This window comes from Ambystoma mexicanum, chromosome 3q (assembly GCF_040938575.1).
Source record: "Ambystoma mexicanum isolate Mex_15411 chromosome 3q, UKY_AmexF1_1, whole genome shotgun sequence".
In the NCBI taxonomy this organism is placed as follows: Eukaryota; Metazoa; Chordata; class Amphibia; order Caudata; family Ambystomatidae; genus Ambystoma; species Ambystoma mexicanum.
In genome coordinates, this window is record NC_090926.1 from 454,824,533 (window position 1) to 454,840,947 (window position 16,415).

Here is a 16,415-nt window from a genome sequence, read left to right on the forward strand (position 1 = left end):
AACTTCTGTAAAACATTCTCCTTCGGTTTGTTGAAGGAATAGGTTACTTCTGAGTTTGTGCCCTGGTCAATATCAGTAGCTCTGATGGTTCCCAGAACAGATCCTTTGGGTACGTTTTCCATCACCTGGATCTTATAGACAGGCTGATCAAACATTGGGGCATTGTCATTGGCATCAATAACATTGATTTGTACCCGAACTGTCCCCGACTTGACCGGGCGCCCTCCATCTGAGGCTGTGAGGGTTAAGCTGTGCACTTCCTGCTCCTCCCGGTCCAGGGATTTTTCCAGCACCAGCTCTGCAGATTTTGTGCCATCGGTTCTATTTTTCACATTCAGGGTGAAGTGTTCACTTGCACTGAGCTGGTAGCTCTGGAGAGAATTCCCTCCCACATCTGCATCGTGTGCATCTGGCAGCTCAAATCGTGCTCCCACTGCCGTGATTTCAATTACGGGCAACACTATTTGATCAGTAATGAACGTGGGTGAATTGTCATTAATATCTTGAATTTCCACTTCTACTACAAACACTTTCATAGTATTCTTCGAAATGACCTCCATAGATATTAGACACTGAACTGCTTGTCCGCAGATGCTTTCTCTGTCAATCCCTTCCTTAATGTGTAAACGCCCGGTATTTGCATTGAGAGTAAAATACTGCTTCCTACCTCTGGACACGATGCGGGCTCCCCCTTCTGATAACTCCAGGGGGTCCATCCCCAGATCCAGAGCCACGTTTCCCACAAAAGAGCCTTTCTTCATTTCCTCGGGAATGGAATAACGGAGCTGCCCAGAAGCGGCTCCCCAGACTGCCAGCATTGCAGCGACGAGCAGCAGAGGGGCCCGGGGGCCGCAGCCTCTCGGTGTCCGAGCCATGGCAGGCAGTGGGGTTCCTCGAATTATCAGTCACTGCTATGAAAGGCTTCAGCTGTCAGCGGGACTGAACGAAGGGAGGACTTCACTGGAGCTCGGACAGAGTCGACAGAGTCGCACTGGGATTTTTATAGATATTTCCACCGAACCTCACAGTGCTTCTGATCTTTTTGTACCACGTGGTTTGCTGACATTGTCCTTGTATTTCTCTCAGGCTGGTGAACAGCGCCGCATTGTGTCTCAATAAATAATTGCACCCGCTCAAATACAACTGGATACTGGTGTGGATCACGCTCCCGTCCCCCATTTTCTAGTTTATTGACCTACCATCGCCCCAGTAAAGAATCAAAAGTAAGCCACACATACACATATAGATGGAGCAACTTCGTTGCCATATTTAGGAACACTATTCGCATTTATGGTCCCCTTTGTTGGAGGAATAATAGCCACCTTGGGGGTCGTGTTGCATACACATCCAATGGAACCAGTGGTCAAACGGTATGCGTTTCAATTGGAAAATGACTCTCTTAATTAAAAACACATTATTGGTGGAATTAAAATCTCTGCATGTAGATTAGGCACAGATTTCACTTATCAAACTCCACAAAACATCTACCAGACAAAACCCTTCATGCAGCGGGGACAGTGAATATGCTTTTGTTCCACTAATGTGTCTCCTGCTTGGTCAATTAGTCAAAAGATGGATGGCTCTCAAAGGTGTTATAATGATCCGATTGTTCTTAAGAGAATGCAAAGTGCCCAATTCACAAATAACTTTTCAAGCAAGTGACGCGATGCAGTAATCCATCCTGACTGCATGTACAAATAAAAGTTGTTCACTTACTTTTCATCATGGGCCTCTGGACATGCACACAATGGGTGTGCATAGCCCGAAGTCCTATTTCCTTCACAGTACACACTTGAGTGAGTCAGGGTTTAGATGGCGAGTCAGGGTGCAGATGGCGAGTAGGGGTTTAGATGGGGAGTCAGGGTTTAGATGAGGAGTCAGGGTGCAGATGGCGAGTCAGGGTGCAGATGGCGAGTTGGCGAGTCAGGGTGCAGATGGCGAGTAGGGGTTTAGATGGGGAGTCAGGGTTTAGATGGGGATTACGGGGGCAGATGGTGTGTCAGGGTTTAGATGGGGAGTCTGGGTTTAGATGGTGAGTCTGGGTGCAGATGGTGTGGCAGGGTGCAGACGGTGAGTTAGGATGCAGATGGTGTGTCGGGGTGCAGATGGTGTGTCAGGGTGCAGGTGGGGAGTCAGGGTTTATATGATACGATATGGCATTTATAACGCGTCTATACACAAGTGTTTCAAGGCGTGACATGGGAAGTCAAGGTTTAGATGGCGAGTCCAGGTTTAGATGGGGAGTCAGGGTGCAGATGGCGAGTCAGGGTGCAGATGGCGAGTTGGCGAGTCGGGGAGCAGATGGCGAGTAGGGGTTTAGATGGGGAGTCAGGGTTTAGATGGTGGGTCGGGGTGCAGATGATGAGTCAGGGGTTTAGATGCGTCGAGGTTTAGATGGGGAGTCGAGGTTTAGATGGAGAGTACGGGGCAGATGGTGTGTCAGGGTTTAGATGGGGAGTCGAGGTTTAGATGGGGAGTACGGGTTTACATGGGGAGTATGGGGGCAGATGGTGTGTCAGGGTTTAGATGGGGAGTCGAGGTTTAGATGGGGAGTATGGGTTTACATGGGGAGTATGGGGGCAGATGGTGTGTCAGGGTTTAGATGGGGAGTACGGGTTTACACGGGGAGCACAGGGGCAGACGGTGTGTCAGGGTTTAGATGGGGAGTCGAGATTTAGATGGGGAGTACGGGTTTACATGGGGAGTATGGGGGCAGATGGTGTGTCAGGGTTTAGATGGGGAGTCGAGGTTTAGATGGGGAGTACGGGTTTACATGGGGAGTATGCGGGCAGATGGTGTGTCAGGGTTCAGATGGGGAGTACGGGTTTACACGGGGAGCACGGGGGCAGATGGTGTGTCAGGGTTTAGATGGGGAGTCGAGGTTTAGATGGGGAGTACGGGTTTACATGGGGAGTATGGGGGCAGATGGTGTGTCAGGGTTTAGATGGGGAGTACGGGTTTACACGGGGAGCACGGGGGCAGATGGTGTGTCAGGGTTTAGATGGGGAGTCGAGGTTTAGATGGGGAGTACGGGTTTACATGGGGAGTATGGGGGCAGATGGTGTGTCAGGGTTTAGATGGGGAGTACGGGTTTACACGGGGAGTATGGGGGCAGATGGTGTGTCAGGGTTTAGATGGGGAGTACGGGTTTACATGGGGAGTATGGGGGCAGATGGTGTGTCAGGGTTTAGATGGGGATTATGGGTTTACACGGGGAGCACGGGGGCAGATGGTGTGTCAGGGTTTAGATGGGGAGTACGGGTTTACATGGGGATTATGGGGGCAGATGGTGTGTCAGGGTTTAGATGGGGAGTACGGGTTTACACAGGGAGCACGGGGGCAGATGGTGTGTCAGGGTTTAGATGGGGAGTCTGGGTTTAGATGGTAAGTCAGGATGCAGATGGTGTGTCAGGGTGCAGATGGTGTGTCGGTATGCACATGGTGTGTCGGGATGCAGATGGTGTGTCAGGGTTTAGATGGGGAGTCTGGGTTTAGATGGTGTGCTTTAGTTGGTGACTTTTCATGCATTTCACACACGTCTCGATTCCCAAAGGCGATGCTTTGTGAAATGCATAATTTCTCAAATAGTTATTTCTCTATTATTTCAACATCCCTGCATGGTGTACTTAGTTACAATCCCTTTCAGATGGCAGTTAAACCATTCAAAATACACAGCATAAGTTGTGTTTGGTATATTGAGATGGGGGTTTTCTCATTGACCTTCACTCCAAAGAAGACCTGGCTGAGGTGAGTGTACCCCCAGATGCCCCACAACGCTTCCAAACACTGTAAAAGTGGTTAAAATGGAAACGTTTGCGCACTCGACGCTGCAGCTCCCTTCCTCCTTCCACCCCCTTCCCCAGCCCAATCCCGCCTCCCAACCCTCCCCCTGCACCACGATTGGTGCCCTGGCCCATTTAAAAAAAAAAGAAAAAAAAAAAAAGAGAAACAAACTCCCGGTGCGTGGTGTCCTTGCCAGCACCTTCACTCCAAAGAAGACCTGGCTAGGTGAGTGTACCCCTAGATGCCCCACAACGCTTCCAAACACTGTAAAAGTGTTTAAAATGGAAACATTTGCGCACTCGGCGCTGCAGCTCCCTTCCTCCTTCCACCCCCCTTCCCCAGCCCAATCCCTCCTCCCAACCCTCCCCCTGCACCACGATTGGTGCCCTGGCCCATTTAAAAAAATAAATAAAATAAAAGGGAAACAAACTCCCGGTGCGTGGCGTCCTCGCCAGCACCTTCACTCCAAAGAAGACCTGGCTGAGGTGAGTGTACCCCCAGATGCCCCACAACGCTTCCAAACACTGTAAAAGTGTTTAAAATGGAAATTTTGCACACTCGGCGCTGCAGCTCCCTTCCTCCTTCCACCCCCCTTCCCCAGCCCAATCCCGCCTCCCAACCCTCTCCCTGCACCACGATTGGTGCCCTGGCCCATTTAAAAAAAAAAAAAAAAAAAAAAAAGGGAAACAAACTCCCGGTGCGTGGCGTCCTCGCCAGCACCTTCACTCCAAAGAAGACCTGGCTGAGGTGAGTGTACCCCCAGATGCCACACAACGCTTCCAAACACTGTAAAAGTGTTTAAAATGGAAACGTTTGCGCACTCGGCGCTGCAGCTCCCTTCCTCCTTCCACCCCCCTTCCCCAGCCCAATCCCGCCTCCCAACCCTCCCCCTGCACCACGATTGGTGCCCTGGCCCATTTTTTTTTTAAAAAAAAGGGAAACAAACTCCCGGTGCGTGGCGTCCTCGCCAGCACCTTCACTCCAAAGAAGACCTGGCTGAGGTGAGTGTACCCCCAGATGCCCCACAACGCTTCAAAACACTGTAAAAGTGTTTAAAATGGAAACGTTTGCGCACTCGACGCTGCAGCTCCCTTCCTCCTTCCACCCCCCTTCTACAGCCCAATCCCGCCTCCCAACCCTCCCCCTGCACCACGATTGGTGCCCTGGCCCATATCATGAACCCTCCCAGGGCAGCCCTCTGCCCGGCAGCCCCCGCGGCGAAGGGCCCCAAGGCCAAGGGCAGCTCCAACATCGGCGGCTCCAAGATGTGTCTGCAGGAGTCCGCAGGGGACGCCATGGAAGCCAGCAGCCAACAGACACCAACAAAAAAAACGTGAGTGTGGCATGGGTGAGAGTAGAGCAATCACTCTATTCCAGAAAACCCTGCCACTCTATCCTACCTACCAATAACATAGAGTGGCCATAATACCAGCATGTCCACCCTTAGATAGAATTGTGAATGTTAGCATGTCCACTCTTAGATAGAAGCGCCAAATCTAGACAGAAATGTGCTTGTAAGCATATACCACACTTACATGGAATTCTCAAGCTTAGCCCGCGTCGCATCTAGTTAGAAATATGATTGTAAGCATATACTACACTTAGATGGAATTTCAGAAATGTGATTGGTAGCATATACCACACTTAGATGAAATTTCTCAAGTCTAGTCTGCGCCAAATCTAGACAGAAATGCAATTGTTAGCATGTGCCACACTTACATGGAATTCTCAAGCTTAGCCCGCGTCGCATCTAGTTAGAAATATGATTGTAAGCATATACTACACTTAGATGGAATTTCAGAAATGTGATTGGTAGCATATGCCACACTTAGATGGAATTTTCAGAAATAGGATTGTTAGCATATGCCACACTTAGATGGAATTCTCAAGCTTAGTCTGCGCCAAATCTAGACAGAAATGTGATTGTAAGCATATACCACAATTAGATGGAATTTCAGAAACGAGATTGTTAGCATATGCCACACTTAGATGGAATTCTCAAGCTTAGTCTGCGCCAAATCTAGACAGAAATGTGATTGTTAGCATATACCACACTTAGATGGAATTCTCAAGCTTAGCCCGCGTCGCATCTAGACAGAAATATGATTGCTAGCATATGCCACACTTATATGGAATTTCAGAAAAGTGATTGTTAGCATATCCCACACTTAGATGGAATTTCTCAAGTCTAGTCTGCGCCAAATCTAGAGAGAAATGCGATTGTTAGCATGTGCCACACTTACATGGAATTCTCAAGCTTAGCCCGTGTCGCATCCAGATAGAAATAGGATGGCTAGCACATGCCACAGTTAGATGAAATTTCTCAAGTTTAGTCTGCGCCGAATCTAGACAGAAATGTGGTTGTTAGCATGTGCCACACTTGGACCGGATTCTCGGGCTTGACCCGCGTTGCATCTTGATGGATATGTGGTTATTGGCGAGTGCCACACCTGGATTGAATCTCAGAAATGTGATTGTTAGCATATGTGATTCTTAGCATGCACCACACTTAGAATTATGAACCTAGCTTGCGCGGCATCTAGATAGAAATGTGACTGTTAGCATGTATCGGACCTAGATGGAATCCCACAATTGCAAGGACAGCAATACCAACTAACCAACCAACTAACAATTCCATCCCTCTGCATACACCTCTCAAACTATAACCAAACACAACTACAAGCCTTAAACGCAGCAATCCGCACAAACATCACAACAATGCAACAACAAAACAAACCACACATAGACTTGCACAACAGCACACAACGACTACGGACCATAAAACACCCCAAGCCCAGCTGACGGACCCACCGGGCTGAGGCTGCCAACAGCACATCACTGCTCTCTTGCACTTTTCCAGCTTATTCCCACTAACCCATCCCCTCTCCTCCCCTTTTTCAGAGCCGCCAGAGCGCCAGGGGACCACTCCGGTGGTGATAGTGCGCGGTACAAATGTCCTTTACCATTAACATTAACATTGCCCTGTAATGTTTCCTATCTGTTTCTCAACATAACTAAAGTTTAACAAATTTAATGAGTTCAATTACTGTGATTCCTTAATACTTTTTTTTAATTTCTTTTCTTTCGACATAACATCTAACAGTATAGGGCACCCTCTTGTAAAAAACATTGTGAAATACGTGAGCACGAGGCAGAGGATGTGCAGTGCATGAGAGGTTAATTCCAGACGCTTACGTGTATTTATTTTAAAGTGTGAGAGCAGTGGTGTGAACCCAGCTATGGAAGTTGCACTTCTGTGCCCAAAACATGGCTACAAAGGGTTATTTTCCTTCTTGATACATTTCATGATAACTGGCTCTTTATGGGTCCCTGGCAGTGAAGTGCACTCTCAGCACTCACAGGATTGCTAGGGGCATCCACACTTATGCAGGCAAGGGGGCTGGAAAACACATCATTGCCCCTGCACATACCCTCTGACAAATCCACGCCACCTTAAGGAATAAAGTGACCTGCACAATATTTTAATCATTCGAGTAGGAAAGGCCAATCCCCTGTGCTATTTTTTCTAACTTGATTCTTTAGGCCCAGCACGTCCACTTTCCAGCAACTTGTAATACAGTTCCTTAACACCCCCCATGAACTCAGTTTAAACCATTAGAAATGCACAAGGGTGCGCAAGAGCACACATGGTGTCAGTTAGAGGTGTCTATGGGTGTGTCCTGGACAGACATCACACCATGAACTGAAAACTGAAATGAGGGTTTTAAATCCCTACGTGTGTTACTCTTTTATCAGTGTCAAGAAAATACCTACCTCTGCTACGGTTTGGGAGTGATCGCATACATTGCTCACAGTAGTTTAGTAAAGTTGTCTGCTCAATCCATGTTCCTGTATTGATTTACCGTATTTACAGTCTGTGGTTGTGACAGGTTACTCATTTTGATACCTCCAACTTTTGAAAGTTAGGAAACACTCCTTTGCCAACAGTGCTGGAAATGGGAAGTATTTACTGGGGGGAACCCTCTCCTTCTTGGGTGGGCGAGCCTGTGGTGAGGAGGGAATGGGCCCGAAGGGCGTGGCCCAGGTCACACAACAAAATATCTCTTCATAGAACCAAAGCCTGGCAATTTGCATAAAAGCAAAGGGCATTATGGGAACACAAGAATGCCCACAATTTTTTAACTTGAAACATGTCGGATAGTAATTCAGTAAGACGCCCTTTTGAGCGAGTAACTGAAGATGGACTCCAGTCTTTTCATAACTCAAAATACTCCCCCTAGCAAAAAAATGCCTGAAAATAGCAAGGTATAGATACCAATTTCAACAGCTGCTAAACAGCAGGTGAGGCTCTGTCTGCATTCAGTTTCCTGTTCCGAGACTTCTGAAGCGCGAGCTGCAAGTGAGCTCGGCTTGAAGACATATCTGGGAGCTTCTTGAGCTAGTTCCTTGGCCTCGGGGCCCAGCAGAGGTCCGACAAGACAAACCTTGCCAGATCTCAGCTGCGTCTTGTTCCGGCCCATTTCCTATCTAGTTTGTGTAATAGTATAGTGTCATTGCTAGGGTCAGTCAGAGCAGTGGAAATGAGCTGCAGGAATTGAATCAGACTGCTTTTTGACTTTGATAGACAGAGATGCACAAGGAATCACATTGATGGCACTAGATTGACAATGGTCTCCTTGTTAAGGATAACAGCGAGCAGAGCTGGCCTCATAACGTCGGTCAGTAATAAAATGGCTAAGGTGAATTTATCCCAATCATCAGCAGGCCCTGGAGCATTGAGTAAAGCTGGGCAACAAGGCATGTTTCCTCAAGGACATCAATAAACCAACATGTCTAAGTGCACCTTTATCCCAACGTCCTCCAGTGTCTGCTCATACGTCGGCAGTCCAGTCCCAGGTGAGGTTCAAGTGGAAAACGAGACAGAGGAACTGCATCTTTTACCAGACTGGATCCCACACAAAGAATGGAAACAAGAAAGCGATGCTATTCATCAACCCTGAAAAGGCCTCAAAAAGTACCAGCTGCAGCTCACGCACACCAATCCAGAGCATTAAGGAAATGAACCAAACTGATGTTCACAAGTTCTGGCAGAGGGGACTAAAGAATATCCCGGGCATGGAAAGGAGAAATGGTTTTCACTTTGTTGAATTTAGCAGGGGGCCTCAGACAGAGGCGAGTTTTCTGGGTTATTCTCATGAATGAATCAAGGTGCTCTGGGAGGTGTGCATCTCCCACAGGCAGCAATGCAACAGCTGCGCGCCAGGATAGCACAGACTTTATGGTTGTTTCAGTGGTTTACCCTAAGTGGCACGGGCATGCCCAGCTATTGGCCCCGAGGTTCCCATGTCTATGGGCACCAGCTCCCCTCAGTGGTGATGCCCAATGAGTCTGAATGCTGTCAGGTGTTGCTTGCGGTCCCATTCAGACCTGGCAGTTCTGTCTGGACTGCCTCTTTTGAGTTAGGACCATGACAGATTTTCATATGGTACCCTTGTAAAGACATAAAGACATGGGATGAAAAAAATGGCATGGAAAACTGCATATAGGAAACCCTAGTCATGATGACTGATTCAACGGTTTCGATCACTCACCTTTTGGTTGTTTCATTTTTCTGACAGCAGAGCCCCTCCGTCGAATGGGAGTGTCTGTGTGGCGCTCGCTTCATTGATGCTGTCCTTTCAATCCTGTTAATGATTTAGAAAGATCTCCCCACCCAATCTCCCTTTTTGGAGGAGGTTGGGTGACCATAGGGCCACCGCAGGCTGCCAGGATAGAAGAGGATGTCTGCAGAAGCCCGCAGACTTGCTTATGGTTCAGGGTCACTGACCTAATAAACAGTGACAGTGGCATACCGGTTTTCGCTGATTCAAGAGGTCCCTGGAAAAATAGGTTTTCCCAAAATACTGCGGTCTTTGAGAAAAAGGGTTTGTGACAGGAGTAGGGTCAGGAAAGTCTGAACCAGGACTTCCATATGATAGACCCAGAGAGGCAGAAAGGCAGCTTCCAGCAAGAGATAGAAGAGAAGAATCAGATCGAAGAGGCCCAGCAGCGCCATGAGCTGACCCGAGTGACATGTGCAGTACGTCTAATGGGACCTTGGGAGAAGAAGGCTGAAAAGGGATCTAGTTATTAAGAACGCCCTGGGAGGTGTGGAGGTCCAGCATGGCTTCTGCGCCCTCCTGGCGGACGCATAGAGGAAAAAGGGCACCTTGAGTGGCCTTCAGAACTCCTGTCCACAGGAGAGACAATCTAATGCGTACTTTCTCCTGCGAGACAACACATTTTTATGTTCTATAGAATCTCACTGTTTGAAAAGCATATCACAATTTTGGCAAATGATACAGAAGAGAGAATGCAAATATAAGCACCGACGTTAATCCATTAAGTGCAAAACAATCCCTAACATAAGATCCCAGCTTCAGGACATCCACATTAGGGCAAAAACAGCTATGTACATACATCGAGAGACTGTCATATAAGGACTCTGTCATGTTTAATTTCAGAACTATGAACGGATACAGACTCTCGCATGAGGTGATCACTAGTGTATCAGTAGATGAGACTTTCAGAGGAGGACAGGCCGTTTGTTGGAAGGCTGCCTGCACGGGTGACACGTAGGAATAGGAAAGGGCAGATTTGGGTGGGGGGCGGACTAATGGAAAAATGTCAGCAGAAAGTGCAAAAGTCTGGACAGGAATCATTTGGTTATCAAATCTGAATGTGTCTGCATGCCATTGCCCATGGGTTTATCATCATCCCGCACAGCGTTAAGGTAGGCACCAACGTTCATTTTCAGCAAATGCAATGTTTGCTATAAAAGTTATTATAATGTGTAAAGAGCAACATGCAAAGTTATGGCGATCGTCTCTGACACCCCTGTCACACAGAGACAATAGAAATGGCATCTCAAAAGTTAGAAGTTATGCCCACGGACACTGCATGCTCATATTCTGATGACCTGCACTTCTCTGGTGCCCCCGTTGCAGCTCGGAGTCTAAAATGGCAAAATCCCATTTCCACTCTTTAATATTTTGGTGCAACAAATGCATTTAATGGTCAGCAATGCATCCGATCCAATGTAGCTCTGTAGGGCTTCACTTTCATGAGGTTCCTACGGTACATCTGTCCTATTTGCAGCTGTCCATATGCCGGTATTACTTGATGGCCTCTGGGGTATAACAAATCTCTCTAGAACCCCAAAGTGATAATCACAACACAATGGAGAAAAAGGGGTTTTCATCAAATGTGTGCTAGTGCACTAGCTACCAACTCACCCTAAAAAAGGAACAAAGGCCGACATTCAGTTGTGTAGCACTGGATAATAAACAGGACTTGCAAAGGGCCAAGCTTCTCTATACTCCCTGTTTTCCACATGTTTGTTTAGGACTCATGTCTGAGTGTAGAAGGCATATGAGTGAATGAGAGGCATGGAATGGAATATGGAGAAGCGATAACGCTTGTTAGGGTGAGACTCGAGATTCCTGATCCTTCCCTTGGAATTAAACCTCCCTGACCTGTTTCTAGGCTAATGACTGCTGGGCATTCTTCACGCCAGTCTGTCAGTTACTATAGATGCAGCATGGCAGATGACTCCCCCCTTGTAACAATTACATGAATCAGTGAAATTAGCACTTTGATCCACATCTAGATTGGTTGGAATTGACCATTAAATTGACGCTTCTGGTGGAATGTTCTTGTTCTCTTTGGACATAGACCTTGCAAGATATTGAGTGAAAGACTGGAGGGTGAGCGTTTATGTCGGATAGCTGTAATCGGATAGGTCTGCCCCTGGCTGGAGGACAGGTCCTTTTTCTGTGTCTGTGACTGTGATACTGTACTCTGGTGCTCTGGGAATGTTTCCATGTCCAAGGGGTTGCCAGTCACAAGTGTGTAATACTTTCCACAAGATGGTAATTAATTGAAACAGTGAATCTTCTTTTTAACAAAACAACCCCACTTTTGCCTTCTGAAGCTTGGTCATGAATATCGATAAGTCCAAGTCCTCTGGGGTTGGAATTGTAATTGATGTGAAGGTTATCTCAACAAGTCGCACGCCATCCTCTGATTTGATTCCCATTTTGCAAGAGTTTGTCAAATCAAAATAAATAGAGAGGCTGCCCAACTCTATATGGACGCAAACAAAGGCCATTATGACACATCGAAGAGCCACTAGTAAGAGGCTCCTGCAGAGTGTAAGATTATTGAATACCAAGGTGCAAAACTATGTATTGACCTTCCGATCTCCCTCACAAAAGTGGAGGATGACAAGAAGTCCTGGAAGCTGCTTATAACTGAACCTTTCAAACACACCTTCAACAAATACATAGGTTAAGCAATGGCTCTACTGGCCATAGGCTATGCCAAAACGGGGACACACCAGCACTTATCTCCTTATGGGAACATATCCTGTATACTCTAAAAGTGCAGCTCTAGGGCACTGTTCCCTTTTGTGTCTTCATGCACTTGAATACCCTGGAAACTTTCTCAGAACAGAGAATGTTCCATGTATCCTCTCCAAACCCTACCTCCTGCCTTTTTACCTCCACCCCGACTTCTAAATATAGTTGCCGCTCCTGCTCTGGCAACTTTCCACTATAAGCACTTAACAAATACAAATAGGTTATATTCCACTTGAACCTTCGTCCATGTCTGTGGCTTTTACCCTAAACACCACTGAGTAATTTGTTGCTCCTTGACTAACGCTGGCCTAGGTGGACTCCTGCCTAAACCCTTGAAAATTACCTCATCAGGCAATTTAATAATGACTAAAGATTGCCGCATCTGACCAGATCTCGCCCATCAGTCAGGAGACATTGCCCAAAAATAATTAGCACATTTGTAGCCACCACTTTAAACCTTTTCATTTAGGACAAAATGAGAGTTGGGGCTCAGTCTGTGTCTCTGCAGAGCATTAATGCCACTACCAGGATCTCAGGTATTTCCGGGAATAGAAAAATGTGTGATACTGGCAATGTGATTTCAACAATTTCGAAATCTAACAAAGTCTTTAAAACATTCTTAGAGTATTGTGCGTTTTATCAAATATAAACCTTTTAATCTTGAACCTTCAAAGTGTTCTCCACAAGAGTTTGAAGTTGATTTTAAAGGTACACCCTTGAAGCTAAGGTTAACAACTTTGTGTATGTGTCCTGAAAAAAATAATCACATCCCATACATTTAAAAAACAATGAATGTGTGTCTCTCACCATCATTCCCCAGTATCAAAACAATAGCTCTTATATGAACCATGCTAACTTAATTCTACACATTTACATTGAACATTACTAGCACAGGATACTCTCCAAGTCAAATGAGCAGAACCACTTGGAAGACAACACAAATACTTACAGAGATCAAAATTAGGATTTGATAAGCAGGAGCTAAAAGCAGCTCCTGGGAATGCAGCATTAACCAGTGATCAGGAGCTACCACTGGAGAACCGGGGGCTAGTACATAGAGTTCTGAAAATCTAACTTAGACATAATATGCAAACATATCACTTTGCCCCGTATTGATGACCCACTCTGCTTTAAATGTTCTATAGATGTGTCCTAATGTTTATTTATAGATTGTCACAAAAAATCAACATAGGTTATGTTTTTTTCTGTAACAATTGGCCTGGGGAGCCAAAAGTAGCTCGTTGTAGCTATTGGTGTCAAGCTAATTGGGCTCTTCTAGGCCACAAGCAGAAGCTAAATAGCTCCTAGATCCCCTCAATGTGGAGCCCTGATACTTACCATGTGAGAAATGAATGTGTGTCTGACAGTACACATCTTCCATGGCTAGTAAAGGGGTTGGAGGGCCATCTAATTCCAGAGGATTCCATGGAGATCGTCCTTTGATTCGGGAAAGTCGCACAGCATCCCATCTATTGCTAAGGACCCCTATGACCTTGCAAAGATCATCAATAAGTGACTGCAGGCTTAACATGGTCATGATTGAGGGGAAGCTAGGCTGTACAGGATGCAACATTCTACCGACATTAGGTAATAGCCAGAGCAAAGCAAGGGGCCCTAACTGTGAGCTACTGGCCTGTATCATCCAGTGTGGCCCGATCACCCAGATTGTTTGGTGTTAGTACTGAAGTACTTGTGCTTCCGTGTTTTTCTTTCTCTTCAAATCCCTGGAGTTGAGTGAGCAAAATAATCTAGGCAGCCTCTGATGGCCCATCCCCATCATGCCCAGGATCAGGGCATCTGCCAACGCTGGCAGTAGAAAGTATGATTACAAACAAATCAGTAAGTGCCAAGACATCACCTGCATAAAAGAAGTTCAAGTCACTCCTAAAGAAGTCCAGAGCTGAAGCAAGAACCTGTAAATGACAACCAGGATCTAATCTCCCAGTGTCAAGCAAAATATTGAAGAGGGAGGAGGGAGGTTTCAGGACAACACAGCGAACACCTGAAACAACACAACCATTGCCCCAACTCTTAGTCATGCTTAGGGCCTGGAAAGGAACCAAAACAACATAATAAATGTTCAATGACAGGCACCATGCACGTCTCCTTCTCATAAATCTCTGTGTTACCCATGGAACAGTAGACCAGACTTTCCTGATGAATAGACATAAACAGTGGATGGGAGACTTTGGAACTTTTCTCGAATGGATCCAATAATTCCTCAGCAGTTGCAGAAAAATATCAGGAAAAGATCAATGGATCAACTGCATTATCCATCTGAAAGACTTGCATAGAGAGTCCCAGTAGCACTCTCTGGGACACATTCACTTGACAATTACATGAGTTGATTGGCATAACTAATTAATACTACCATTTGGAAGGACAGTCAAGTGCAGATAACTAGGTCTACCCGATGATAAAACAGAGTTTTTGCATTACCGAAAGAGAGCTACTCCTCATTAATGCCATATCAAGGATTATTATACCTTTTGCAAGTCTTCTCTCATTTGGAAAAGCCCCAACAAAAATAGAAAAGACAAGAAACCTAGCTGATATATTATAATTCAAAGCACCTGTCTTCTACAAGTCAACTCACTATATACCTGGTAAAATAGCTCATCAAATAAAACACTTTCCTTTGACATCAGTGTTCATTCTGGACGGCTTAGCTTTGAATCCTAGCAGAGCTTTCTTATTCTTTCATCCTTCAGAGGTCTATGTACCGAATACCACAAAACATTGATTTATAGCAAAACCAACTATTACAGCACTTAGAAGCTAGGGAATTCGCCATGAAGCGCTATCTAAAACCATTAGTAGTAGAATCAGCAATAGTAGTAGTCAAAGGGACTAACATCCAGCTATTCAAACTTTGCATAATGTTTCCACTACTATAGACAGAGTACTGCGGGAGTTGCCCTGATCATTCATTGACCTCTTGGACTCGGGCAGAGTGGTATGCACAACATAAAAAATGATAGATTATAGAGACAGTGCAAAATAAAGCCTCAAGACTGCCCCTCAATCCGTAAATATGAAGCCTCGTCAAATCGACCGAAATATCTCTCCTGAGGTTGTCAGCGGCCTGATGATTAAGTTGTGAAGCCAAGTGCACCATGCAAGAGTCACTCCTGAAAAAGGCCTGATTAAATTATTAAATCCCAAACTTGCCCTGAACTAAGCCACAGTCAATGACCATGAGCCAACAGAGGTTCAAATGGCAACAGCACAGGGCGCGTGAGGAACACATCCAAAGACCTTGGAGTGCCACTTACACCACCTGAGAATCCAATCAAGGTCCTCAAAAGATGGTCTTCTGCGTAGCATCTAAAACACGCTACATTGATAAGTGCCGCTGTATGTTTGTGTAGCACAGCAAATAGGATGTACATTAAGCGCAACCTATTACACATCACTGGAGATTTGCATTCACCAGAGTTCTGTGATGTGTTGCAGCGAGTGCTGTGTGTCAGATTTTCTGTTAATTTTCATGATCAGGTGGACTCTGAGCTCGTGCGGTTTTGGATTTCACTACTGATACCAGTTATGAGTGAAGTTTTCGACATACTTTAAAATGACATGGTAAATATCTAATACATTGTAACACTACAATAGTGAATGGAAGAAAATCCATTGATTACACATAACGAATGGTTGGTAAATAACACTGGCAAGAAACTTCAAATAGTCTTCTGGGCCATGGCAAGTGACATGTTTCAAAAGGGAAAAAGTGTAATAAATCAATTGCGAACATATGTCCACACACAGTCAGGACCACCCACAACATTTGTTGTATGCAAATAATGCCACAAACAGTTTGTGTACTGATAATGGTGCAACCAATATACCAAAAACCAAAGCTAATGATTACTCACATCTAACTTAATGAAAAAGCAAGGAATGAAAGATCACGTTTCATCAGTCCAACACTTTGACCTGAATCTCCACTGGATGTTTCTGAGCTCAGGGAGAGCTGGCGAGACAGCGGCTTCAGATGATGAGTTATGAGACTCGCTAAGGTACTGAGTACAAAAGTAAATATGACAGATAACTCTGAAACATAGCTTTCAGGTGCAACTAATGTATTTAAAATAGCCCCTGAGAATCGCCCTCACTTGCGATGAACTATTCAACAGCATGTTATATACAACATTTCATGCTTCGGTGTTGGCTAGGTACTGGGTGCACAATAACCCTTTATACAGCATATCAAGAATGTATGGCTTAACGACCACAGACAAAGGCCAGAGAAAATCAATATGCGTTTCTTTA

General features: G+C 45.7%; 1 protein-coding gene across 30 annotated transcripts in view; it reads right to left on the reverse strand.

Annotated features, from left to right (window-relative positions):
• The window catches only part of LOC138582666 (protocadherin gamma-C3-like), a 1,158,828-nt gene that overhangs the window by 452,512 nt on the left and 689,901 nt on the right, over positions 1-16,415 (reverse strand). The window lies entirely within an intron of this gene.